Source organism: Saccopteryx bilineata, chromosome 1 (genome assembly GCF_036850765.1).
Source record: "Saccopteryx bilineata isolate mSacBil1 chromosome 1, mSacBil1_pri_phased_curated, whole genome shotgun sequence".
NCBI lineage: Eukaryota > Metazoa > Chordata > Mammalia > Chiroptera > Emballonuridae > Saccopteryx > Saccopteryx bilineata.
The window spans coordinates 189,825,747-189,851,922 of record NC_089490.1 but is presented as its reverse complement, the minus strand read 5'-3'; the positions used below and the strand labels follow the sequence as shown (position 1 = coordinate 189,851,922).

Here is a 26,176-nt window from a genome sequence, read left to right as displayed (position 1 = left end):
ATGATTCTTCAACTCTTACCCTGGCACATTATAAAAACCAGTGGGCCATGTGTCTGTGGATTTTTTTTCTGAACTCTTATGCTGTTCCTTTGATTTTTGTGCGGTGTGTTTTTCTTGCCATTACTACACTGCTCTGGCCTTTTTATAGCTTTATATTAAGTATTGATATCTCCTGGTATAAATCCTCCCACATTGTTCTTTTTAAAAAGAGTGTTTGCCTCTTCTAGGTCTTCTGTATTTGCATATCAATTTCAGAATCAGCTCATTAGTTGTATAAGAAAGCCTGCTAGGATTGCATTGAATCTATAGATAACTTGGGGAGGAAAATGATATCTTTACATTGAATCTTCCAATTTATGAATATGTTCTGTCTCCAAACATTTAGAGGAAGGGTTGATAAACATTTTCTGTAAAGGTCAAAGTGGTAAATATTGTTTAAGCTTTGCTAAATTATATGGTCTCTGTTGAAATTTTTCAACTGCAAAAGCAGCCATTCCCAAATGAAACAAATGGGTGTGGCTGAATTCTAAAAACAAAACAGGCCGAAGGCTGCAAGCCATAGTTTGTCAACCTTTGACTTAGATCACCTTCAGTTTCTCACAGCAGTATTTTGTAGTTTTCAGAGCACGGGTTGTTAAATTTATGCTTAAGTGTTTTATGTTGGATACTTTCGTAAATTGTATTTTTAAAGTTTTTAATGTCTAATTTTTGATTGTTGTATAAAACATATAATTTATGTTTACACATTTTCCTTGTATCCTGCTAAATTCACTTATACTACTAGTAACTTACTGATAGGTTCCACTGTGAATAAAGACACTTCTACCTATTTCTTTCCATTCTTTATGACTTTTTTCTTTTCTTTTATTGTACTGTCTGAGCTCCCAGTATCAGTTGAATAGTAGAGATGAAAGCAGACATCTTTGCTAATACCTGATTTTAGGGGTAAAGCTCTCATCTTTCACTACCAAGTAAAATATTATCTATAGACTTTTTTTGTAGTTAACCCTTTATCAAATTGAGTTTCCCTTCATTTCTAGTTTGCTGAGAGGTTTCATCATGGCTAAATACTGAATTCTGATAAATACTTTTTCTCCTTTTTCCAATTACAACTGAGCATTACATTGACTGACTTTTAAATGTTAAAACAGCGTTACATTTATTACACGACTACTCCCCATTTGTTCCTGATCTAATATCCTTTTTATACATTAGGTTAGATTGCTAAGATTTTGTTAAGAATTTTTGTTATGTTTTAAAAATATTCTGCTGTAGATTTCTTTTCATGTAATATCTTTGCTGGTTTTAACCGAGCATTTATAAGCCTCATAAAATAAGTTGAAAAGCGTTTCTTTTTGTATTTTCTTAAAATAGTTTGTATAAAATTGACATTATTTTCCCTTAATTGTTTAATAGGATTTGCCAATGAATCCATTTGGGTCTAGAGTTTTATTTGTGGGAAAGATTTTAATTATGAATTAAATTTCTATAATGGGTATAGATTAATTTAAACATGCTATTTTGTGTATGTGTATGTATCAGCATTCATGACTTGTGAATTATAAGTAATTTGTTCCTTTAAGTCATCAAATTTATTGCCACAATGCTTTTTATAGTCTTCATTTATTTTTGTCTATAGTGTATGTAGTGATGTCTCCTCTTTCAATGTTGATATTGGTAATTCAGTACTTACCCTCATTTTTCTTGCTCAGTTTAGCTAGAGAATCACCAATTCTATTGATCTTTCAAAAAAAAACTTGTTTTCATTGATTTTCTGTTTCATTTTAGCTTTTATCTATTATACCCTTTGTTCTCTTTGTGTATTTTCTTCTCCCCCCCCTTGTTTCTGAAGGTGAAATCTTATTCTATTAATTTTAACCTTTTTATTTATAATATAAGTGTTGACAACCATATATTCTTCTCTAAGAATCACATTAGTTAGATCCTTTATTTTTTGATATATTTTATTTTCATTATCCCTCGGTTCAAAATATTTCATCATTTTCTCTGTGATATCTTCTTTGATACATGGTTGATTTTAATTAAGGCTTATTGTTTAATTTGGAAAATTGTTCAAACACACTTTGGGAAACTATTAAATCAATTCTCATTTAAATATAGGCTATAAGAGATGCTTGGAATATAAAGCATGGATAGAGGATAACTTCAGGAATGGGTGAATAATATACTCTCATATGATATCCATGTAAGGATATAGATTAGATAGATATAGGTGCAGATATATAAACTCTCGTATTATAAATCTAAGCAAGGTAATTTTAACTAGATTTTGATTGATAAGGTCATCTTTAAAAGACTATTCATAGTAGTATTGTGAGTATGTCATCTTTTAATTTTATTAAAGCCCCTTCTCCCCTCTACTAGGTATCAAAACAATAAAGATTCCGTATTATTTTTAAATATATTAAGAATTAAGTGTGTTATCATATAACTGTTTTTAATTAACCTTGAGCTTAAAACTAGGTTTCCCTTCCCCCTTCCCATGGGTACACTTTTATAAAGCAGTTCAAACAAAAGCATCCATCACTAATAGGACCTTGCCAGAATCTGTTAGCTACTAGTTCTGCTGTTTCTAACTCTGCCAGCATTTTGTCAGTCACTTTTAAAAAGTTACCTATTTGTAGAAGTCTATAACACCTAGGCTGACTTTTTTACAGAAACACTGTGAGATTAGGAAGCATAAATTCGAGGGAACTGATGATCTTCCTCCCTGGCAGTGGCTAAAATTACTCTGGAGCAATCAAAATCGGACCTAGATATACTGCCTGCCAGGCTCTTATCCTCGAGAACTTTCTAAGTTAGAAGCAGTGGTGGGTTGTCAGTTTGAGGCTGCAGAGGAATGGCATGTGTATTCAAGCCAGAACACCTGAGTTCAAATCCTTTCTGGGCCACTCAACTGCAGGTGACCTTAGGCAAGATGTGTAATTTCTCTGGGCCTTGATTTCTCCATGTGTAAAATGGAGATAATAATAGTTCATACATCACAGCATTGCTGTGAGGGTTTAATGAGTTAATATTTGCACTTAGCAAGTCTCTGGGGACACTCCATAAGGACTACAGAAGTATTAACTGGTACTGCTATAGCTCTGAACAAGCGGTAGCTTAAGAAACTCTTGAAAACTTAAGTAATCTTTAAGAGGCTGAGTATGATTCTATTGTCAGGACCTCCAAAAAAATCAGAGGTGCGATCAGTCTCAAGGTGAGGCTTCATTTCACAAATGCTTTAACCAAGATGGAAACGGAAAGATCCTGGGCCGTGTTTTTCAAAGAGCAGAAGATCAGTTTGTTGTTGGCCTGTGGTTTGTTCTTGGGAGAATAATAAATAAGGTCATAATCATGGACTTTGAACAGCAAATCAGGTGAGCTGACTTTCAACCTCTTCCACGTAATCTCAAGAAGCTATAGCAATTTTAGAGGCAACTGCCCAGTTTCTAAACTGTGTTTGGAATGAAAAAAAAAGTCAGACACTAAAATTCACTAAACTATATACTTTTATTGTTGATTCTTTATATTCAAAGAGATATTATTATGGTCACTTCTGTGAGTTTAGTTAATTTTTTGCTGCTTTCCACATTATAATTTTATGAGTTCTCTTAAGGGAGTTTCAAATGATTTCATCAATCTTGGTCTGTGCCTTTAATTTATACAGTGGAATTTACTTGTTCATTGGTATGAGTAATTTTCAGTATCTTGCCAAACGCCCTGTGGCAACTGAAAAACAAGTTGCATATATTAAATTTTTTTATGTTTGTGTGCAGTGCAACAAAACAATTTATGCTAAAAACCCAACTTTATTGAATTATAGGCATTTACATAACTAATTCAAAGATACTTTTCTTTCTGTAATTAAGAAAACAGTATTGACCTATATATTTTGCAGACAAGTAGAAGAACAAAGCATTTCTTATGACTATAATCATTTCCCATTTCACTTTATTGTTATTTATGTTATTTTATCTCCCTAATCTAACAAAATGTTTTACATATCCTTCTGCCCATCTTCCACAACTTACATATATTAGAAGCTTGGTCAACATTTGCAGGCCACTTATATTATTTCATGTACTCAGATGATGCTTTAAAGCTCAGCTCTGTGAAGATCATCCCCATCAGTTTCCAGAATGTTGTGAAAACTGTTCATTAGTTTAGAACATTCAAAGTGGCCATATATTAAAAGCACACTGTCAGCCATTGATTCTCCTTTGCCCTGGGGACAGCTGACAAGATTCTGGAGTCCACCCATTGGTGAGCCCCGCTAAGAGCAGATTCCTCTAGCTTGCTTGGGCAGCAAGCTTTAGGATATGATGTATCCTCCGTCAGCAGCCTTTTCTGGCTCTGCTAGTTGGTGCTGAGTGTGGCCATAGATGTGCCTTAGTGTCTGCACATTTACTTCTGCCACCAGCTGCAGAGCACATAACAGTGATAAGGAGTATGGGAGGCGTTCACCTTGCAAGAGCCCAAGAAGCTCTGCTGTCGTCGAAGGTGAGGCTGCGGACACAGATCCATTTCTCCATCTCTAACTTCTGTATCCACATAGATGCACACTTTAGTCCTTTTGTGGCTGCCACATCTTTTGCAACGGACTCCAGTTCACATTCAGGCTCTCACAATGCATGCTCCTTCTGCAAATCAAAGGTGCAGCATATTGCTGTGCAAAATCTGAGTGGGTCAGAAGTCATTGTTCTCGCCGCAAGAAAACTCAACATTATCTCATCCCGGACAGAAAAGCTTGAGTGTTTCGTTTATTTATAATTTCTTCCTATGGTAGGATTCTGAATGGTTGTAAGAAATTGTTTTTACATTTTTATATCTCATTTATTTTGTTGATAACTATATAGAGCTCAATCTTTCCATAAAAAATATGAAATGATTTTATGTGGAACTTTATGCAAATAATTATTTAAATCACTTCTAAGATTTTTCTATTTTATTTTTAACATATATGTAATGCAAAAGATGCATACATGAGTATTTTACTAAGCTTCAGGGAGGCTTATCATTATTTTCTATGACATAACCTTGAAAAATTTGGTAAGTACCTTCCAGTAAGAGTTTCCAGTGGCTCCCACGTGTGCAAGATTCTCTGAAGTGCTTCCAAAACTGGACACGAGGCCTTTCTGCTGACTCTAGCGTGCAGATCACTTAGTGTCAACAATAAAATACTATAGTAATAAAATTTCACAAGATCCCATTAAATGGGATTATGTACAACGTTTACACTGGGCTAAGCACTAGACTGATAAAGTGATCAACAGACACTTCAGGTGTCTTCAAGTTCACCCACCGTGCCAATTGCCTTGGACAAAGGAGTTACCCAGCGTTTTCTCCATTAAGACTTCAGAGACTTCCTTCTTCCTCCCTGCGAGGCGAGCCAAGGGGCTGGTCTGGGGAAGCAGCCCATCCCCATCCAACACATCTTTCCCGTTCGTCTGGGCGGCTTGGGGGCGCACCACGCCCGGGTCTCCAGGCTTCGCTGAGCTACCCTCCTGCGCCATGCCCGGCTCTGTGGACACAGCGGGAGGGCCCCGGGCCATCTCCTCCAGCTTTCTCTGCAGGTGGCCAAAGGAGGTACGGGCTGAGGCCGGGGCCAGCGCTCCCATCCACCACTCGATCGCCTTCCAGGCCCTGCGCCCTAGGGCGTGGCCGCGCAGAGACCTGAGCGGAGCAAGTCCAGGGGAAGGGGGGCCGCGCCACCTGGGCGGTTATCCGGGATCCGCTGCCATCGCTCCCTTCCCTCAGTCGCCTGGGGTGTTTATCTTCGCTTCTGCTCCACTTTTCCTTTCGCTTTTCTTTTCGCCGGGGGGGGGGGGGGGTTGGGGCTCCCTGGGTTCACAGCGCTCAAGGGAACCCCACTTCACTCGCTCGCTGTCGCCGCAGCCCAATAGGGACGGGAGCCGGTAGCCGCTACCCCGCCGCGTTGCCTGCCGCCCCCCACACCGCACCCCGACTCCGTGGAGGTACTGAGCTCCGCTTCTCTGCTTTGGGAAGAGAGGTGCTGGCAGCTGACAGCCCGATACAATTTCTGCCCCAAAGTCCCCGCCTCGGCCCCTCCCAGCCCCAGCAGGACCCACCCGTCTCCCCCGACCGGCTGCCGGCCGGCAGCCCGCCCCGCCCTTTTATGGGGAACACTTTCCCCGCGACTTCGGTTTTCGCTTGCGCCCAGTGCGGACGCTTTTCCAACCTGTCTGGCCCTTGACTTGCCCCACGGGCTCTTCTCGCCATCCAGAGGCGCGCAGCTGGCTTGCGCGCTCGCCGGTCCCCGGCTCCACTGCGCTGCCACCTTCGCGTTGCCGGCACCGGGCGAGACTGCAGGGCGGGTTGGCCGCGAGCAGGGACGCGCGCCTGGCCACCCGCGGGCTCGGAGAAGACTGGGTCTGGCGGCACAAAGCGCTGAATTTCTCACCTAATTGAGCTCATTAAGTTCAAGAAAGGTACCGCAGCTCCCCGCTTCTTCCCTGCCCCCTCCCAGACTCGGTGCCGGCCGGTGCACCCGTGTGTGTTATGAGCCTGCGCGCGCGACTACCTTTGCTGGCAAAATCAAATTACCCTCCTTTTCTCTGATCAGGACCCTTGACTTACCAAGGGAGAGGAATTTGCGGGAATGGCCACTCTTTGGCAGTCAGCCCTGGGTCTGTATTATTGGTTCCAACCCTGGACAAGACACTTGTCGCTTAGAAAAGCAGTATTAGAAACTTGTGAGACATGCACGAGTCTTGTATTGCGATCGAATCCTTATTTAAGGCGGCTTTAAATGAAAATCCAGTTGATTTTTTCCGGTGTTCTTGAGACTGCATGTTGTGAGTGGATACAGTTTATTCGAATTTAACTATGTGATTCCATGCGTTTAAGCAGAGTTCGTTCACGTCAGCGTGTGTATAAAGCAAGGTTATTCTTCATGATGCTTATAGCAGATTCTTAAAGGGTGAGTCAGAAGTTTTGAAACTGGAAGTGAAGTGATTGTCACTCGCTATTATTTTCGATTGTGTTTTTTGTAGCTGCTCTCCTTTCTTTCATTAAATTTATTGAAGGGACAATTGGTTAATAAAATTATATGGTTTTCAGGAATACAGTTCTATAAAACAGCTACTTTTTAATGTTATGATACTTTTAATGGCAACAACTGGTAGCTGATAGGCATCTTCATCGTGTCGGCGTGCCTGGAGAGGCTTTATTGACTGGACTGAACAAACAGGTCAGGTCTGCATGGTTACAGCATCCTGCTGTGCAGAAGCTGCAAGATGCGCTGTGGATTAAATTTTAAACTCCTGCTCTTTTATTTTAAAAAGCAGTTTCAGTGGGCATGGTGAACTTAAGGAGAACTTACTAAATAAAGAACATAAATATATGTAAAGGAAAGGACTGAGGACAAAGCAATAACCATTTTAGATTTTAAAAGTGATGAAAAAAATTTCATTTTACTTCACATAGTTCAGAAGTTTCAGAAAGTTCTGAAGGTTTATGATAGTGTTTTAATGTCATAGCCTTAACGTTCTCCCTCGGTTTGGTCTTCTCCAAGTTTTGGTTGTACTCAGAGTGACCTTCCCTGCAGTGACATCTGCTTTGGGAATGAGCGAGGGGTTTGGGGTGGCCACTGGTTGAGAAGCTGTAATGGGCAGTGTTTCCATAATTCTTCTCAGCTTTTTAGATGGCTCTTGGACCCAAAGCAGCTTTTAAAACATTTGAATTCATGCTGATGTGGCTTGGGAACTCCAGAACCTGATTTGAAGCCATACTTCTGAAATTTGGAAGTTTCCTACAGATTGCTAGTGGGTTTAAGAAAGTCAATGTGATGCTTTTTGTTTTAATTCATAAGATTCATATATAAATGCCCACAGCTGTATCACAAAACATAATATTTGTCAATGAAATGGATGCTTATGAATTTCTTTGGAGGATGGGGAAAAGTTAGATGATTGAAGGATATTAAACCCTGAAAGTTCTCCACCTCAGGTTTGCTGGCTCTGAGTAGACCTCAGGAAGTCTGTGAGTGAGACCCTGAAATCTGTGTCTCAGTGGATTTTTCTGAGGAAAATACCTGTAATTCTAATCAACTTTTTAAATGGGTCTCTGACCTAAAACACTTCTTAAAAGATTTTAAAATTTGGAAGACTGTCCTATTTTTACTTCTATACTTGCTGTTAAGTTTTGTTCATTATGTAACCATTCCTTTGAAGGTTAAGTAATGATAACACAGAGTACTGTCTTTGGACCCACAGCTTGAATTAGGGAAAATAATACTAGCTAATTTTTTGAGTTCTTATCATACGTTATTCCAAGAATGTATGCATTTTTTTCGTTGTCCTAATAAACTTACGTGGTGGTAGTTTTATAGCTGAGGAAATGGAAGAATAGAGTAATTAAATAATTTTCCCAAAGCACAGCTAGAAAGTGGTACAGCTGGGATTTGAACCCAGACAGATTTGATCACTGGTTTTTAATAAAGGATATTTTTTTCTCCATAGAAATACTTCCCAAAAGTTGACAGTGATAATCAGCCACTGTTTCATTTTGATACAGTGTTATAATGACAGAGTGCTGGGTTTACTGCAGTGCTTATGTAGTACTTACATTATTGACATTGTTAATGATGAATTTAAAGATAAACTTTACAGCCAAATAATATTCACATGAGTGTCTGTGTGTTTGGTTCTTTAGGAAAATTTCTTTTATGGTTCCTTAATGAAAATATTTTTCTAATTTGTACCAGTTTTTGCTGGCAGAGCTTGATAGATAGTGGGCAAATGTGGATTCATCGATATGTTTTATCTATCTATCGATCTATCTATTCATTCATCCAAGCAGAAGCCTGGGAATTAGGGCGAAATCAGGACAGGGTGCTTTCCTATTATATCTCAGCTAGGTGGTAGAGTCAGCTTTTGGGAAGTCCCCCCTTTCAGAAGGCTCCATGGTATGAGAATTGGCGAGAAGCCAGCTTCTTTCTTTAGCTCAGTAGTGGCTCTTGGATTAGTTTACCCTGCGATTACAGATTACTGCATGAGACTGTTAGACTGAACTTTGCTCAAGTGCTTGCTGCTACCTTATTTGATGGATTGGGGGTGGGGGAATTCCATAGGAGAGTTGAGATAACGTTTGGAGTTGTATCTAGTCCTGGACTGCGTTTTCTGCTAAGTATTCCATGGTGAATTTTACTAATGAACTATTTATAACTATATAACTATTGTATTTATTACTTTGTTTTGTTTCAAGAAATGGTATCGTTTTTTTTTAAAAAAAATGTTATTTAGTGCTAGAAGTCAGAAGTAGGAAATCAGAGGTTTTTTTTTTTTAATTTTTTTTTTTTCTGTATCTTTTCTAAAGCTGGAAACGGGGAGAGACAGTCAGACAGACTCCCGCATGCGCCCGACCGGGATCCACCCGGCAAGCCCACCAGGGGGCGATGCTCTGCCCCCTCCGGGGCGTCGCTCTGCTGCGACCAGAGCCACTCCAGCGCCTGGGGCAGAGGCCAAGGAGCCATCCCCAGCGCCCGGGCCATCTTTGCTCCAATGGAGCCTTGGCTGCGGGAGGGGAAGAGAGAGACAGAGGGGAAGGAGGGGAGGGGTGGAGAAGCAAATGGGCGCTTCTCCTATGTGCCCTGGCCGGGAATCGAACCCGGGTCCCCCGCACGCCAGGCCGATGCTCTACCGCTGAGCCAACCGGCCAGGGCCAGAAATCAGAGGTTTTGATCTCAGTTCAATTCAGCAATTCTACTTGTATACATTTTCTATCAGGAAGCAGAGTGTTTGTTTGCATATGTTCTCCAGTGTTTTGCCTCAGATAAAGGAATTGAAACTGAAAATGATTGTAGAAGAGGAAAACACGGTGGTTAAAAGTTTGGAGGGGAAACTCTACTGACCACCAGTGACACACCCAGTGATTGCTTACATCACTTCCTTCTCCTCACTAGGCATCTTGCTCAGAAGCTGCCTCATAGAAATTTGAGAGACAGAATGCCCATTGCAGAAAGTTAACACTGACTTCTGAAGTATGCAAATATTCCTTAATAGAACATTTTACAGTTAGGAATTCTGCAATATAGTTTTCCCATTTCTTTGCTCTCCTTCCTCAGTGACAAAAATAAGTACTATAAGAATTTAAATTGAATTCTCAAATAGTTTTATTGTTAAAAACTATTCTTTATGTTACTCTTGAGAATTATTAGTGTGCAGTTAGCCAAAGAACTCATGGACTTACGGTAAGAACTTGTTAGACATAAAACTAAACTGTGGCCCTGGCCGGTTGGCTCAGTGGTAGAGTGTCGGCCTGGTGTGTAGGAGTCCAGGTTCGATTCCCGGCCAGGGCATACAGGAGAAGTGCCCATCTGCTTCTCCACCCCCCCCTCCTTCCTCTCTGTCTCTCTCTAACCCCTCCCGCAGCCAAGGTTCCTTTGGAGCGAAGATGGCCCAGGCGCTGAGGATGGCTCTGTGGCCTCTGCCTCAGGCGCTAGAATGGCTCTGGATGCAACAAAGCAACTCCCCAGAGGGGCAGAGCATCGCCCCCTGGTGGGCATGCCGGGTGGATCCCGGTCAGGCGCAAGTGGGAGTCTGTCTGTTTACAGCTTCGGAAAAATGCAAAAAAAAAACCAAAAAAAAAAAAACCAAAAAAACCCTGAACTGTGCTGGAAGTGAAGAGCTGTATAGATGCAGACATAGGCAGGGGTTGGTACCTACACTTGCATTAGAGAGGGTTGCTCTAACACAGTGGTAGTCAGCCTAGTCCCTACCACCCACTAGTGGGCGTTCCAGTTTTCATCGTGGGCTGTAGTGGAGCAACTAAAGTATAAATAAAAGGATAGATTTAACTAGAGTAAGTTGTTTTATAAAGATTTATTCTGCCAAACTTAGCGAAAATCCGACATAAAGTACTTGGTAAATAATTATTATTATACGCGTTAACTTGCTGTAACTCTGCTTTATAAATTTTATATAGTAAAGTTACTTCCCTACTTTATAAATCACCATTACTGTGGAACCGGTGGGTGGTCAGAAAATTTTACTACTAACAGAGATACAAAAGTGGGCGGTAGGTATAAAAAGGTTGACTGCCCCTGCTAACATCAGTGTTTCAGGTTGCTCGACACTCAGCACCCCCAGGGGACAAGGCACAGGGTGAGATTCTGGATGGGGAGCTAGATGCCTTCCTTTCATAAAATGGGAGAAGGGTGACTCTGAAAGGGGAAGAGGGAAAGGAGAACTTGCTAGAAATCTGATTGCCTCAGGCACATTTCAGGCACATCACTCCTAAAAAGGGGTTTCTATGGACATCGTGGCTCTGGAAATTGGTTTCTTGAAAACTCCTTAGGCCCATGCAGACCTTGAAAAGTCCTAGGTTTCCCCAGAAGTGTCCGTCCTTCACTTGAAAAATCTCTCATCCAGTTCATGCTTACTGTCCATCCCCCACCCTTGGTTTCTGGATTACTGTGGGTGGGGATTGGACAGTGAAGGACAGAGTCTGGCTGTTAGAAGGGCTTCCTGCTTAAAGGGGCAGGGCCTGGGAATAGGGTCCAGCTGGACTTGGGGCTTGGAGAGCCTCTGCACCTTGGTGTCTTCCAGCCTCAGCTCCCGTCACACTTCCTCCGAGCTCCAGACTCTTGCTCTTCCTTGTCACTCCATGTCAGACTTTCTGCATCCTGTTCAGAATGCTCTCCCTCTGTAACAGGGGTCGAGAACCTATGGCTCGTGAGCCAGATGTGGCTCTTTTGATGGCTGCATCTGGCTTGCAGACAAATCTTTAATAAAAAAAATAATAACGTTAAAAATATAAAACATTTTTATGTACAGTGTGTCTGTAAAGTCATGGTGCACTTTTGACCGGTCACAGGAAAGCAACAAAAGATGATAGAAATGTGAAATCTGCACCAAATGAAAGGAAAACTCTCCCAGTTTCATATCTATTCAGTGTAGTTCGATGTGGGCTCATGCACAGATTTTTTAGAGCTCCTTAGGTAGCTATCCCGTATAGCCTCTACAGACTCGTCACTGACTGATGGCCTACCAGAACGGGGTTTCTCCACCAAACTGCCGGTTTCCTTCAACTGCTTATCCCACCGAGTAATGTTATTCCTATGTGGTGGCACTTTGTTATAAATGCGCCGATATTCACATTGCACTTTGGTCACGGATTTGAATTCAGCGAGCCACAGAACACACTGAACTTTCTTCTGTACCGTCCACATCTGGACTGGCATGGCCGTGGGCTGCTCTGCTGTATACAAGGTGTTACATCATCATCTGTGCATGCGCACATGCTGCCACATCATCCTACAGAAACTGGAAGGGTTTTCCTTTTATATGGTGCAGATTTCACATTTCTATCATCTTTTGTTGCTTTCCTGTGACCGGTCAAAAGTGCACCATGACTTTACGGACATACTGTATTATAATCCATTCATTTCCTACCTCTCATGTTCATGGTTGCGGGTGGCTGGAGCCAATCACAGCTGTCCTCTGAGACAACACCAAATTTTTATTGGATAATGCATAACATACACGGGTCGTTGTATGGCTCTCATGGAATTACATTTTAAAATATGTGGCATTCATGGCCCTCTCAGCCAAAAAGGTTCCCGACCCCTGCACTATAACTGCTGTTGCCCCTTCTACTGCCCAGAGTGAACAATTTTCTCCCTTATGTAAATTCATTTTACTTTATAAATACAGCAGTGCTTGCCTGCATTCCCCTATAACAGCTTTCATTTCTGTCAAGTCCTCTTACTATTATGTGTTTGTCTCCACAGTTACTTTTTAAATACAGATAGGATAGTGTGTCCCCCCAGCCAAGGGCTGGTCACGTAGTTGAGTTGTATTGACTTCAGTGAGAGTGAGTTAGGTCATTCAACAGCCTGACAGCTAAGCAGAGGAATGTACAATATGCAGAAAAATATATAATACAGCAAAAAGAATGATAAACTATTATGATAAAAACAGTACTTTAGGAAATTTGGTCTAGGGTAGGATTTCTTGAGGAAGAAAAGCAATTAGAGATGAGGATTCATGGTTGTCTCTCCGGCATGTCGTCTCCTTCCTGTCATCTGCCCAAGGACATAGCTCTAATCATCCATTCTTTCTCTCCTCCATCGCCATTCGTCTCTCGTATGGGTCTCTCCCATCACTATGGAGCCATGCTATATTTTTCTCTTTTAAGGAAAACCAACTCTCTTGACTTTATGTTTCTCTCTAGCTACTGCCTCTTTTTCCTGTCCCTGTTTCATGGAGAGTTTTCCAAGTCAGCTCTATTCCTTGTCTCCAATTTCTCTTTTCATATTCTATTTGAACTGGTCCGGCTGTGGTCCCCATGGCTCCACTAAAAATAGACTTGGAGGGACCAAGAACCCCCGGGCTAAAGGGAATGGGCAGTGCCTGGTTCCTTCCTGAGTGTCCCCGAAGAGTCGTGGGTTTGACTTGCAGGCCACCTCCCTCTTCTTATTTCCTTTTACCTCCCAGCACCTATTTGTCCTCTTTGCTGGTTTTTCTTCTCCTTAACCTTTGAAATCTAGGAACCCGAGGGCCACAGCCCCTAAGCCTTTTCTCTCTGTGTCCTTACTCCCTCCATGCTCTCATTCAGTCTCATGGCTTTCAGTGTCTCCCATACTCATGATTTCTAAATTTATACCTCCAATCCTGACCTCTCTCTGAACACCAGACTCAGAGAGCCAACAGTCTTTTCAGCATCCCCGATCGGGTCTCTAGCACTCACGGGATTTCTGACTCAGCCCCAGACCGCTTCTCCCACCGTCTTCCCCATCCCCATTTCTTCAGGTGCGGAGACAACCAGTGCATCTGGGAGTTGTCACATGCGTCTCTTTTTCTCCCACCTCACATGAACTTTCCACGAAGGCACTGAGCTATGCCTGCAGACTGTTTCCCACGCTGACCTCTCACCCCCTTTACTGTGCCAGCCGTGTCCCAGCAGTTGCTCTCACACCTTGTGGTATTATTTCAAGAGTCGGTCTCCCTGCTGTTGCACGTCATCCCCACCTGACCACCTTCTCTCTATAACCCAGGAGCCAGAATGTTTCACTTCACCTGTTTCCAGTTACCTGCCCTGCCTGCATTAAATAACAAAAACAAGCAAACCCACCCAACAACAAAACCCACTTCTGAAACCAGTGACTTACAAAAGCAATAATTTATTTAGCTGTCATTATTTTGCGATGGGGCTACCCTCAGCGACTGGGTTCCGTTTAGGTTTCAGGGGATGAAACGCTCAAGGATGACACATTCAGGGTTTCATCACTCATATATCTGGCACCTCAACTGGGCGGGCAGGAAAGTTCAAGTCTGATTCTTTCTTCTTTGTCCATGAGATAGAGCCCTTGTTAGTAGTTGAGAAGGCTGCTTCCTATTCATAGAGAGTTAGGAATGTAAAGACCTTTTGTGTTCTCCCTGTTGTTTGGCTTGTGGTACTTTTTTGTTCATTTGTTTTTTGTTTTGTTTTGTTTTGTTTTCTGTATTTTTCAAAGTGAGAAACAAGGAGGCAGACAGACTCCCGCATGTGACCGACCAGGATCCACCTGGCATGCCCATCTGGGGCATTGCTCCATTGCAGCAGGAGCCATTCTAGTGCCTGAGGCAGAGGCCATGGAGCTATCCTCAGCGCCCAGGCCAACTTTGCTTCAATTGAGCCTTGGTTGCAGGAGGGGAAGAGAGAGATAGAGAGGAAGGATAAGGAGAAGGGGTGGAGAAGCAGATGGGTGCTTCTCCTGTGTGCCCTGGCCAGGAATCTAATCTGGGACTTCCACACGCCAGACCGATGCTCTGCTGCTGAGCCAACTGTCCAGGGCTGGTGGTATTTTTTTTTTAGTACATTTTTTTTTATAAACCTTGGGAGCTTCCTATAAACTTTACTGAGGTTCATTCACTTAGAAAAAGACACGTCCACGAAACTCTGAAGACAGGCTCCTCTTTGCTTTGGCTGCAAGTCAGAATGCTGTAGGAGAAGCCCTGGGCGTCTTCAGAGATGCTTCTGTCCTGCTGGCAGAGTCTGTGAGGCACTATGTCTTAAATCCTCTGAGAGCATAATGAAGGTTTTTTTTTCAGCTGCACACTTGAATTGATCTTTAACCTGAACACATGGTGCTAATAGACTCTGGATTGATCTTTGCCCTAAGACTACTTCTTTCTTTGAGAATCTATTGCTGCCTAGACAGGCAAGCATGGCAATAAGTTTTATTTTCCTACAGACTAAGTACTGGGTGCAACGATTTTCTCTAAATTCTGCCTGAACACTTTAGTTCATCTTTCTCTTCCTGTAATTAATTCTAGGCAGCTAAATGAAGTCAGTTATTAAATTTAGGAATTTTTTTTAAATTATTTTTTTAATGGGGCGACATCAATAAATCAGGATACATATATTCAAAGATAACAAGTCCAGGTTATCTTGTCGATCAATTATGTTGCATACCCATCACCCAAAGTCAGATTGTCCTCTGTCACCTTCTATCTAGTTTTCTTTGTGCCCCTCCCCTCCCCCTTTCCCTCTCCCTCTCCCTCTCCCCCCTCCCCCCGGAACCACCACACTCTTATCAATGTCTCTTAATTTCACTTTTATGTCCCACCTACGTGTGGAATAATGCAGTTCCTGGTTTTTTCTGATTTACTTATTTCACTTCGTATAATGTTATCAAGATCCCACCATTTTGCTATAAATGATCCGATGTCATCATTTCTTATGGCTGAGTAGTATTCCATATTGTATATGTGCCACATCTTCTTTATCCAGTCATCTATTGACGGGCTTTTTGGTTGTTTCCATGTCCTGGCCAACCAGGTCCACAAGTTCATGAGATACATTTCCTTAATTCTGGATTACTGCTGGTGACAGCGTTGCCAGACGTCTTGCTACTAGATAGCATGTGTTGCCCTCTCTCCAGTGTCTGATAATATATAATTTTGTCGGTGCATTTCTAGCCTTCATTACCCTTTGATACCCTTCAGGCGTCTCCCCACCACCTGGCTTCATGTCAATCTCTGTGTCATTACTTAATTGTTATGTAATAAACTACACCAGACTTTAAGGGTACAAGGTAAGAACAATTTCATTTCCCATCTTAGACATTTGGAGAGAAAACAATGGCTTGTCTCCACTCCACAATGTCTCAGCTGGTATGACTGCAAAGGTCAAGGACTGAGATGACTCATGACATCGAGTAATATATATGGGGCCTCAGTTCTGGCTGGTGGCTGAGTCCTTCTTTCTCCTCTCTTTGCTGTTCCTCAGGCTCAGCTGGGCTGTCTCACAGCATGATGGCCTCACGGTGGTCAGACTCCTTACATAACATCCAGCTTCTACAAAAGAGGAAGTGGGAGCTTCAGATGCTCTTAAGAGCCTTGGGTATGGACTTCCCGGACTGTCACATTTGCTTCATTCTATTGGGAAAAGCAAGTCAGAAGGTCCTCCCGGAATCAGGGGGCGAGGACGTTGACCCCATCTCTTGATAGGTGGTGTGCCCTGTTTGTTGATGGAAGGAAGGCGTTTACTGAGTGCACTATCTTTTGGGAATTTGCCACACATTGTGGTCCTATTTAAACATGAAGTCATGCCACTCCTCTTTTCCCACTGCCTTCTCACTTCACTTCATTAAAAGCCAAATTCCGTTGCAATGAGGCCCTAAGCTACTTGTACCTCTATCGTTTCATCCACTACTTCTCCCTTAGATCGCCAATTCAGCCACATTGATGACCTTTCTCTTCTCAGCCATACTGCTCTGGCTTTCTGTATGGGTCTTTGAACTTGGTGTTCTCCCTTTCTAGAATGCTGTTCTCTCAGGTCTTAACTCCTTCAGGTGCTGGCTCAAATACCCCTTCGGGCGAGGCTTCCCTGACTGCTGCACTTCAGATCCCACTGCCACCAGTACGCTGGACCTAGCCTCGTCTCCACACGCCTGTAATTATCTGACATCCACCCATTTTTTATAATGCCATAGCCAAAACTCTTGGAATCAGATGTGTTTAACATTCATATTTGTTTTCATATTTTGGAAAGGTAATTGTTATAGACTGAATTGTGCCATATCCTCCCAATTCATATGTGTAAACTCTAATCCCCAATGGGACTGTATTTGAATAAAGAGCTTTTGGGAGGTAATAAAGGTTAAATGAGGTTATACAGGTGGGCCCCTACTCTGATAAGGCTGGTGTCTTTATAATGAGAGGAAGAGATAGCAAGGGTGGACATGCACAGAGAAAAAGCCATGTGCAGCCAAAGTGAGAAGGTGGCTGTCTGCAAGCCAAGAAGAAAGAACTCACCAGAAACCAACCTTTCCAGCACCTTGACCTTGGGCTTCCAGCCACGATCAAGTTTCTTGGTTAAGCCACCCTGTGTGTGCTGTTCCGTCACGGCAGCCTTCGCAGAGCAGACTAACACAGTGATAGGATGCCTTTCATGCACACCGTGCAACGGTCAAGCTGATTCAGGTACCTCCCCAAAAGTGAACTAAAAACTAATTATAAATAGTCTTATGTCAGTTCAGTCCATGTTTGGTTAACCTATGAATTAAGTGAAAACTTTTCATTCTTACAGCCTTTTTAAGATTTTCAGATAGAGACTTACATACGTTTTATTTGATTCTTGTTTAATCGCTGCCTTTCCCCATGAAAACATGAGCCACAGGAGAGCGTGTAGTTTTGCTATTTTGCCCATTGTTACACTTTCATCATCTGTCAGTGCCTAGTATATGGTCGTCTATGATAAATATTTGCAGAATGGATGTGAAGTATTGGTGTATGTATGCTAAAGGTAATGGGGAAGGGAAAGAAGAGTTGTTTCAAGGAAGATCAAATTTATTTATTCATTGAATTGATTTGTTTCCTTCAGCAAGATAAGTTTGAGTGCCAAGTATGGGTCAGACACTCTTGTAAATACTTGATTGACTTTGGTTCGGTGGGAGGGGCAAAATGCAGAGAGAGTCCTGGTGATTTCCAAGCTTTTAATCTTGGAAAAAGAAACATTGTAGGAACAGATATTGATTACTGCAAGGATGTGGGGCCAGCCATTGAAATGAATGAACTTGATTTTACAAATAGCCTATTGAGAGAAAAGTGGAACATACAGCTACCTATGTTTTGTAATTTATTGGAAGTAGTGGACTGAAGATTGGGTGAGCTACTTATGCAAGAGATTTTGGTTTGTGAGTTAATAGTAAAAAATTTATTGACTGAAGCAACTGTCAGAGTATTTCGTCAAGAGGCAAATGCACACATAAAAATTTTGGAGTCAAATAAGAAGACCAGAGGGGCTGTTATATGACTGTGTTGGGCACTCTGAAAGAAGAAATGCTCAGGAAATGTCTTCAAAAAGATGTTGGCCAGTGTCTAGGTCTTCAAAAGAGAATGTTAGACTTTTCACACCTTTAAGTCCTTGCTTGCCTGTCATAGTTACTCTGTCTCTGCCCTCATGATGGGTTTTATATCTCCCATATGTCTATTTTTATATATTCGTCTTTTCATTCTTTTTTTTCTTTTTTTCTTTTTAGTGAGAGGAAAGGAGGCAGAGAGACAGACTCCCACATGCTCCTTGACTGGGATCCACCCGCCAAGCCCACTAGGGGGTGATACTCTGCCCTTCTGGGGTGTTGCTTTGTTGCTCAGCAACTGAACTCTTAGTGCCTGAGGTAGAGGGCATGGCACTCATCCTCAGAACCTGGGGCAAACTCGCTCTAATTGAGTCATGGCTATGGGAGGAGAGAGAGACAGAGAGAGAAGCGAGAGGGGGAGGAGTGGAGAAGCAGATGGACTCTTCTCCTGTGCGTCCTGACTAGGAATTGAACTGAGGACATCCACATGCTGGGCCAATGCTCTACCACTGAGCTAGCCGGGGAGTGTTCATCATTTTTTAAAATTAGTATAATTGACATAAAACATTATGTTAATTTTGGGTGTGCAACATAATGATTCAATACTTGCACAAATGTCAAAATGATCATCACAATAAGTTCAGTTAACTAACATTCATCACCGCACAGGATTACTCAGCTTTTTTTTTCTTGTCATGAAAACTTGAGACTGACTCCCTTAGCAACACTGAAATACACAAGACAGTATTGTTAACTATAATCGTCATGTTGTAAATTTGTTCCTTTTGACGCCCTTCATCCATTTCACCCACTCCCAGCCCTCCCCATGGCAACCACCGATATGTACTATGTACCTATTAGCTCACTTAAAAACTATATATCCATCTTTAAAGAGTCACTTCTGTATAAAGTTCTGGCAAAACCCCAGCTTTACCACCTCTCTGGGCCCCTGGAAATACTGACCACGTCCCTCTTTTGTGTTCTTGCCATTTGATTGATACTTTTCTAATACCATGTGCAGTATTTTACAATATTGACTTGTGGGGTAAATGATAAAGGTGGTACTAAGGATGGCAAGAACAAGAGGGTGGAGTTGGAATGGCTGAAGCTTGGGAAGCATTGTGTCCTTATGTGCCTAACACCTTGCCCAGCACATAGTAGACCTTAAATAATGTTATTCCTGTTGTCAGTAATTATCACATGTTGCTGAGGGGTCAAGTAATAAAAGGTTCTGAGAAAAGAAGTTTGACTAGATTTGATTGGAAATAAGCCATCAGTGATCACAAAGCTCTGGCAAAACATTCCCAGTATATTCAGAGAAGAAAAACAGAATTGCCTCAGGGCCAAATTTGGGCCAGGTTACAAATAAAAACCTTACATTCATTATTAGGATGATGGTTATGAGCTCATTAGATTAGCATGAACTTTATAGAACTAAAGAAAAAAAAAAAAGGACCGTTTAACATTTTGTACCAGTTGTATTTTTGATGGTTTGATTTTATAAATTGCAAAGTAAATTCTTCTGTAAATGAAAGGAAATAAAAACAGGGTACAGCTTATTCTCTGACTTCCTTCAAATCAAAATTGTTTCATCTTAATTGTATTTACCAAGTGTTTTGAAAAAAATTTCAATAGGCAAAATAGAAGAGAGAATTTTGTAAAAATAGTTATATAGTTGAATGCCTCTTCTCTTGAGAATCCAAGAGAACAAATATACAGTCATAACATTACTTTTTCACTTTAAAATATGCAATAATCCCAAATGACAGATTTAAAATATCTATAGTTTATATCTTTAGATTCTACTCCTCATTGTTTTGTGAAGGTCCTCTAAAACTCCAGACACATGACTTTATGACGACTTTTCAGATTTAATATTGAGGTACTTTTCTTTTAAAACCTTGATCTTTCTTAATTCAAGGCACATTACTCTCAGCCTCCAATGTTTATAAAACATTTGCTTCCAGATCTATGGGTTTGAATACAGGTTGGCTCTCAACAAACCACAGGTCTCCTAACAATACAGAGTGGCCTGATCAGGTGATGGCCAGTGGATAGAGCATCAGCCTCGGATGGTGAGGACCCAGGTTCGAACCCTGAGGTTGCCAGCTTGAGCACAGGCTTATCCAGCTTGAGCACAGGCTCACCAGCTTGAGTGTGGGGTTGCCGGCTTGAGCGTGGGATCATAGACATGACCCCATGGTTGCTGGCTTAAGCCCAAGGCCACTGGCTTGAGCAAGGGATCACTCACTATGCTGTAGCCTCCCATCAAGGCACACATAAGAAAGCAATCAATGAACAACTGAGGTGCTGCAACAAAGAATTGATGCTTTTCATCTCTCTCCCTTCCAGCCTGTCTGTTCCTGTCTCTCTCTTGCTAAAAAAACAAACAAACAAACAAAAACACCTCCCCCCCAAAAAAAACCAATAGCCGACTAAAAAGCCCATACTGTGGTATTCTAGGTTTAAGAAGTCCACGACTCTGCTCTTCCAATACCTTGTTCCCCAAGGATCCTTCCCTGTCTTTTGCTGTAGGTCCCCTTCTATCCATTGACAGTGATGGGATGTGCAATTGCTTAGATCTGAAGTATAGACTTGGGCAGTTGTGTTGCCAGTTTTCAGGTTCTGTGTGCCCCACAGTCCAGGCCCGGAGGCCCAGACAGCAAGTCCCAGTCAAGTTAACGTGCAGTGAAGCCGCCTCTCCACTCCTACCTCTCAGGAAAGGTGAGAATGGGAACAAGACACAGCAACCTGAACCTCCTTTCCATCTCATCCTCCACTTCTGGGTCCTGAGTGTCTGGCTCTGGGCTGCCAAGCTGAGATACAGTGCCCTTCTCTAGCCCAGGGGATTGTCATAGACTTGGCATCAGTTCCTGAGCATGGCTTGGCGTTCCACAAACCACCTTATTTCTCTGGAACCCACAGGGAGGCTTTCCAATGAGAGAGACAGCTGCCCTTGCCAGTTCTTCATCTCCCCAGGAACTGGGACTAAGTGCTATCCCTCTGCCCACCTGACCCTTCCACGAAACAGAAGCTGTGTAAATATATGATTACATTTGCCATTATGCTTATCAGGGCACCCTGACAAAGGTCTGAGTGTGAACGCGCGAATGTGGCGATTAGTGACAGTGAGAAGGAGATTGTGAAACTTCCATCTTCTCCTTTTTCCGAGGTAGGAAGGTGGTGACTGGGCTGCAGTGAGTTGGGAGGAAGCAGGGTTGTTTTGGAGCAGTTGTGGATGGCATGCTTACGTTAGTTGTTGTGACCCTGAAAGTTGCTGTATGGAGTTAAGTAGATTGCATTCTAGAAGCATTTTGCTGGTCGTGCTGGCATTGATGCAGGATAGTTCTATCTAAGATCCAAAATGAAAGCAATAAAAAATCTACTAGTACAGCCTTTCAGTTATGGTCCATATATATGGGGCTACATATCTCCTCCCTGGCCTACTGTAACCCTGGATTTTAGAGCTACGTTGACCTCTTTGGAAACTGAAGCTAGTACGTAGAGACAGCACCATGCGTCCCCCTTGCCTTGTGCTCCCCGTTCACTGGATGAAGTACTAGTGAAGAATTAAACTGGGAGCCCAACATACATGGCCAACCCCAATTTTACCTCTGTGTTCTCTTCTGGAAAATCAGGTGTCAAATCTGTTGGTTCTGAGGCTTAACACAAGATAGATGAATTTACTCATATGCTGATGACCAATCTGTGACCTTCATAGATGTATGTAGGCACTGGGAAGGACTCCAGACATGGTCCAGCCTAGCCTCCTTATTTTAAAAATAAAGACACTAAGGTTAAAAGACATGAAGTACCCTGGTAAGGTTGCATATCTATCTAAAGACTGAACCAGGACCAGGGCCCAAGTCTCTAGGCTTCCAGAACACTCCATGGTTTGGGGAAGGTTAAGAAGGCTCCCAATGTCATCAAAGAGTCTTCACTCTCAATATTACATGCACTACAGTTTTGGAATGATAACGTGCTCATCATGCATAGAATAGAAAGATGATAGTCTGCATGGAGTCCTGTACAAGACAAGACGGTGAACACCACCACCATTGTTTATACAAGTCCACATCAATAGAAATGAACGTGGTCCAGGCACAGGATAATGACACATTTCTTTTTCTTCTTTTTCCAAGTGAGAGGAGTGGAGATAGACAGACTTCCACAGGCACCCTGACCAGGATCCACCTGGCAACCTCTATCTGGGGCCATGCTTGCAACCAGGCTATTTTCAGAGCCTAAAGAGGAGGCTTTATGGAGCCATCCTCAGCCCCTGGGGCTGAGGCACTGGGGCCAGTGGAGCTGTGGCTGTGGGAGGGAAAGAGAGAGAAAGAGAGGAGGAGGGGCAGGGGTGGAGAAGTAGATAGGATACCGACACATTTAATGTTAGTTGCCTGGAAGGCTATGTTCTATAACTGAATGGAGATAACTTTCAATGTAGTCTAACCTACAAGACTGTCCAATTTCCTTTGTCCCCACTCCATGTTTGTCAAAGACTTTCCTTATTAGTAATTTGGTCATTTAAGTAGATAGTGCAGTCTCAGTTATCTAAGGATGGCTCTTGTGCAGGGAGTGACCACCACATTTAGCCACAATACCTCTCCATGCCCCCTTCTAAAAACACCCTCCAAAGTACACCCAGTAGAAAAGGTCAAAATCTTAAAGACTGTGACAAATGTGTCGTGTTACAGAAGGAAGGAGACACATGATGGGGTGTTTGATGATATCTGTCCAGCCCATTTTCTTTGTATAGAAACTGAGGTGCATGAGAAAGGAAAACAGAGAGCAAAGATTAGGAAGAAGAAAGGTACGATGGTCTATTCATAGTAGTTGTTTTGGGAGCTATTTAATACTATTTAAGCAAAGACGATTGAATGAGACCAGTGAAAGAGGAGATAAAGAACGCAAACTGTCTCATAAGCCAGGGGCCGGCATTCTGGTAGCTGTGTCCCAGATACTCAGACACAGCCCTGGGGGAGAAGGAAGGACCAGCAATGTTGTGACAGCCAGGGAAAGGAAGGCAAACAATCACCGGGACCACACGGTGACTCAAGAGTCCATGCACCCAACCAATTGCCAAACAAAGCACATGAATAGAGACAGTACACCTCCCAGCAGCTTTAGAAGCACTATTGCTTTGTCACACAGACTTGAGAAGCTCCAGTCACTTGTCAGGAAACGGCCAGGTGAGCAGTGCTTTAGAAACCAGACCTAAGGGGCTTCTACAACAGATTTGTGGCCTCTGGGTTGATTCAGAGATTCCAAGTTCAGGGTAAATCACTTGATACATTATATTAAGAAGCCCAGTATTTGGAGTGGAAGATACCAGAGGTCTCATCAGTGGGAATAATTAAACACTGGAAGAATGACAACCTACTTTAATGAAACTGTCTGCAAGACAGTGTAGTAAGAGATTTTGTGCTCTAAAGTACATCTGTGTTTAATAAAAGATCAGCTTTGCCTTAGACTTTTAACTCAGTTGTCAGTGTTATTTCTGAGGATTGTGGTAGTCGTTCGTACCTCTGCTTCTGTAAGGGATGGGTGATAAGCAATAGAGATGTTCGAATCCAGTTATTTGTTGGCAGGGGGTGTGCAATATAATGAAGCTGTTGCCGATAGGCCATTAACAGCAGGTAGTAAGAAATGTGCATCACTATAGGTTGTCATATGGCATCTCATGCTACAACAGATGAGGGATGTCTTCCGTGGCAGCACCAAGCAATCATATGGAGATTGGAGTCATTATGGCTGCTATAAATCATAACATACATTTTAATAGTTAAACAATTATCTATAGTGGCAATACTGGAAAATTGTGTGGTAATGATTGGCTGATTTTTACGAAGGAGAGTAATTTTTATGGCGATCTTTTTATATAAATAACCTAAACAGTTCAAAAGAAGGAAATTCATTTTAAACATATACTCGGGAACTTTGTATTGGTTCGTTCATTTGTCTTTAACTACAAATCTTTAAAGGGCCAGAAAGTCACCAAAATAACTTTCCATTTATTTATATTTTAGAATAAAAAATTGTATATGTTTAGTATTCCTATTACATGAAGATGTTACATAGTAGGACCAAAGTGGCCACTATTAAATGTAGTTCTTTCTAGTTTTCTGTTGTCGGAAGTCACAAGTTTATAAGGGATAAAAGGAAAATGCTGCCTTCTTCTTGAAGGGCTAATACTACAAGTCTTCTCTCCCTTTTCTCTACCCCATCTCATGGTATTGTTTCTTTACCCACCCACTTATCTCTCTTGCCCTATCATGACTTTTATATTCTTTGAAACTTAGCTCAAATTTATCAGCTATAAAAACCTGACCTTGACTGACCTGGTTTTCTGTTCTGCTGTGCTAGGCTGTGCCCTTTACATGGCCTTCTGACAACCTTTCTCTTTGTGAGAATTTTAAAATTCTATCAAGGGGTATGACTTGTCAACTAGATTGTTGCAAATCAAAGTATTAAAATGTTTGTTTTCAGTAGTTGACCCAAGAAAGACTTTGCACCAGGATGTAAGTCAGTCGCATCACATACACATGTTTGGTTCACCTGACACTTTTTTTTTATAGCAAGACTCTCCTGAAGAAGAAATGAGTGCAAGTTTAATTCACTGTACAACTTATACTCACTCCTTCTTCAGGGAAGTCTTTCAATAGCACTGAAGTACGCTGTAGGGATGTTAATGGCCATGTTTCCTTTTGTCAGTCCTATGGGAGGGATGGAACAGCCTGACTGAGGGACCAGGTGGCTGGTTCACGGTGAGGTGTGTCTTCACAGCGGTGATCATCACTAATAAGAGATAACACTGTTGAGTGCTCACTGTATGTCAGGGCCTGTTCTGTGGAGTTTACATGAATGAGCTCGCTTGAACCTTACAGTGACCCAGTGAAGTAGGTACTCTCACATTCTCCCCACTTTGCAGATAGAGAAACTGAGGCCCCAAGAGCTTAATTAATTTCCCCTAAACCTTAATGTTAGTCAGTGGCTGCGTCAGACTTCAAACCCAGATCTGTTTGAAACCAGTACCTAGGTTAGTGTTGTGCCACAGACACTTCCGCAGTGATGAAAATGGCCTGTACAGGCTGTGTCCAGAACGGTAGCCAATAACCACATGTGGCTTTGAGTGCTTGAAATGAGGCTGGGCCAGCTGAAGAAGTGAATTTCCAGTTTCATATTATTTTAATTAACTTAGGTTTAGATTTACGTCACCACATATGGCTAGTAGCTACTAAATTGGACAGCCCAGCTCCGGAGACTCTTTGAATGTTGCCGACTGTAAGGTAATGGGGAAACCAAACCAGGAAATACATTGATAGAATATGCTATTCTTTTTCCATTTCTAGAGTTTCCCTGGATCCCACATTAAAAAAGTGTCAAATTTGTTGCCGTATGAAAGTAGTAAGATTCAATTAAAAAATGAATTAGTGACTGCCTCCTCTGCTCAGGCTCTGTACTAGGCTTGGGACAATCTAAATAAATGAGCTGTGGTTTGTCTCAAGGGGCTCAGAGCCCAAGTAACTCTGACGAATATGTTATTTTTTTTTCCAGAGTTTCTTCATAGGTGATTGCACAAAGAATTCAAACCTCTGCTGTCTAATACTTTGCAATGTTTTGCCTTTAATTTTTAATATTTTCTTAACAATCATAGACTATTCATTTTTGTTCCACAACAGAGCTATTGATGCAAACTCTGAAATGTTCTGGGACCACGACTTTATAATCCATTTACAATGATCCATTTGCAGGAGTGTCATATCCTACAGCATTCTGGTCATTTCCAAATATTTGTCTAATCCATTTAAAATCCCAGTCTCGTCTCCATATGTTCCCCCAGTTCAAGTTATAACTGTGTGACTA

General features: G+C 42.0%; 1 protein-coding gene across 9 annotated transcripts in view; it reads left to right on the top strand.

Annotated features, from left to right (window-relative positions):
- The first annotated feature begins 4,789 nt into the window (after nt 1-4,789).
- Nucleotides 4,790-26,176, top strand: part of IL15 (interleukin 15) — a 66,578-nt gene continuing 45,191 nt past the window's right edge. For 3 of the 9 annotated variants that reach the window (XM_066232964.1, XM_066232954.1, XM_066232946.1), the window contains exon 1: nt 6,169-6,452. The gene's annotated coding sequence lies outside the window, so the exon portion shown is untranslated. Of the gene's footprint in view, nt 5,979-6,163; nt 6,453-9,931; nt 10,004-16,827; nt 16,903-26,176 lie in introns of those variants that run through there. The other 6 variants (XM_066232961.1, XM_066232986.1, XM_066232975.1 and 3 more) reach the window with 6 other exon arrangements.